The sequence below is a fragment of the Austrofundulus limnaeus genome, unplaced genomic scaffold (assembly GCF_001266775.1).
Source record: "Austrofundulus limnaeus strain Quisiro unplaced genomic scaffold, Austrofundulus_limnaeus-1.0 Scaffold16, whole genome shotgun sequence".
NCBI lineage: Eukaryota > Metazoa > Chordata > Actinopteri > Cyprinodontiformes > Rivulidae > Austrofundulus > Austrofundulus limnaeus.
The window spans coordinates 457,611-459,553 of record NW_013952418.1 but is presented as its reverse complement, the minus strand read 5'-3'; the positions used below and the strand labels follow the sequence as shown (position 1 = coordinate 459,553).

At 33.4% G+C, this 1,943-nt stretch overlaps 1 protein-coding gene across 1 annotated transcript in view; it reads left to right on the top strand.

Moving 5' to 3' along the window:
* The first annotated feature begins 1,179 nt into the window (after positions 1 to 1,179).
* marchf7 (membrane-associated ring finger (C3HC4) 7) overlaps positions 1,180 to 1,943 on the top strand; it is a 9,281-nt gene continuing 8,517 nt past the window's right edge. Inside the window, exon 1 of the mRNA XM_014003012.1 lies at positions 1,180 to 1,236. The gene's annotated coding sequence lies outside the window, so the exon portion shown is untranslated. The remainder of the gene's footprint in view (positions 1,237 to 1,943) is intronic.

Genomic DNA, 1,943 nt, shown 5'->3' with positions numbered 1-1,943 from the left:
CTATTTTTACAGAGCTTTTTAGCTAGCTTTTGGCTACATTTACATTTTAGGTAATGTTTTGCTAGCTTCAGTTTTTTGCTATCAATTTGCTACATGAAGCTACTTTTAGAGTCATCTGCTAACTTTAATTAGCTTTTTGTTATTTTTAGCTTTTAGCTAGTCTTTTGCTGCTAAACTGACTAATAAACTTTAGCTGACTGCTCTTTGTTACTTTAACTCTTAGCTAAAATTTGTCATTTTTAATTAGACTTTTGCTACATTTGGCTTTTCGTTAGCTTTGTTGTACTTTTGGCTTTTAGTTATTGTTATAGYTATATTTTTTTAACTTCTAATTTGGTTCTTTAGCTAGTGTTTTGCTCGTTTTAGGTTAGCGTTTTGCTTTCTTTAGCGTTAACAAACCATTCCAGGTTCTTCAGCAGATTTTAGCTGATTTCAGATTTAGTAATTTCTGTATTTTGTGTTTAAAATCAAAGTTTTATTTTGAAGAAGAAAAGCAGCTGAACATTGAGCTGAAACTCAATGTGGTAGTAGATGAGAGTCAACCCTACAGCTCGTGGCTGTGGCGGCCATTTTGAATTAAGAGTGAAGCAAACATACTGTCAAAGGATTTAAGGTCTTTTAAAATTTAATTATTATTATTCCAGGTGTCACGTTATGAAACATGCATTTTATTTAATAGTCATTTTTATAACACAAATAATTGCATTGCTATGAAAATAAATGATAATATAAATTAAAATATGACTAATTCTTCATGAAAGCCACACAGAGGCGCTGTTTGACTTCTGAAAACCAATGATGAAAAAATACATAAAAATAAATATTATTGGTATTTAAATACTTTACAGAAATATAATCATCTTAATTTATTTAAACGAATAAACAAAACAAATAAACACATAAAAGCTGAAATTAAACCACTTCCTCTCTCTAGTATGGCACGACGTTGTAACATATAACCAAATCACACCACGTTTCTTTATTTCTTCAAATTAAATTATTTTTTACAAGTCTGTACATTGTACATTGTACAGACTTGTACAACATGTACAACTGTACATTTTAAATATTAAACATAATAGTGACTTAATTACCTCTTAAAATTCTGCAGAATCACGCAATAATTCAACACAGGTGTTAGCTTCTATTATATGATAAATTGGCTTACCATAAAACACACCGACGGAAGACGCCATATTTCATCGAGCTAAAACCAGGAAGAACGAAGTAAAAAAGGTGAGGAAATGAGCTCAAACTTCGTTTTTCTCTGKATGTTTTTGTTCATTCCTCTCTCGGCGCCGAAAATCATTAAAACGCGCACCTGTTAGCGTTTATCTTAGCGCTAACGATTCGCCTTAGACGTTAGCTAAAGCTAAAAGGCTAGCTTGAAGCTAACGGTTCTRTCGCTTCCTGTTTATCGGATTATTAGGAAAGAGCTGCAGGGTTTTATTATCAAACGAGCACACCTGGATGTCTGAGTGTTTGATGAGGACTGACGTGACGTTGTCAAACACCACAGTTGCTTCTTCGGTGCTAATTTAAGCTAAATGCTAACTGCGTTGAAATTCAATTTCTGTGACACTAAAGGTGAAATTTTCCACTGAAACTCTCCTGTTGACAAAAAACACAACAGTAAGTTGAGTTAAATGGTTTATATTAAAGACTAAATTATCCTCCAGCAGCTAAAATGTAGAAGTAGCTCGCTCAGCTTAAAGAAACAGTGKGAAGGATTTTGTCAATTCTTTTAGCCGAAATTGAGATAATCACTAATGACAATAATAAAAAAACATGTCTAATCATTGCAGACAAAGACCTTGTTTTATTATTTTTACCTTTATAAAAACCTGTTTTTATCTCTACGGTCGCGGGTCGCCACTAAAGGCAGCCGCCATCTTGGACCGCCATCTTGTCTACGAAGGCTCATGAAGGACAAACTGCGGTGG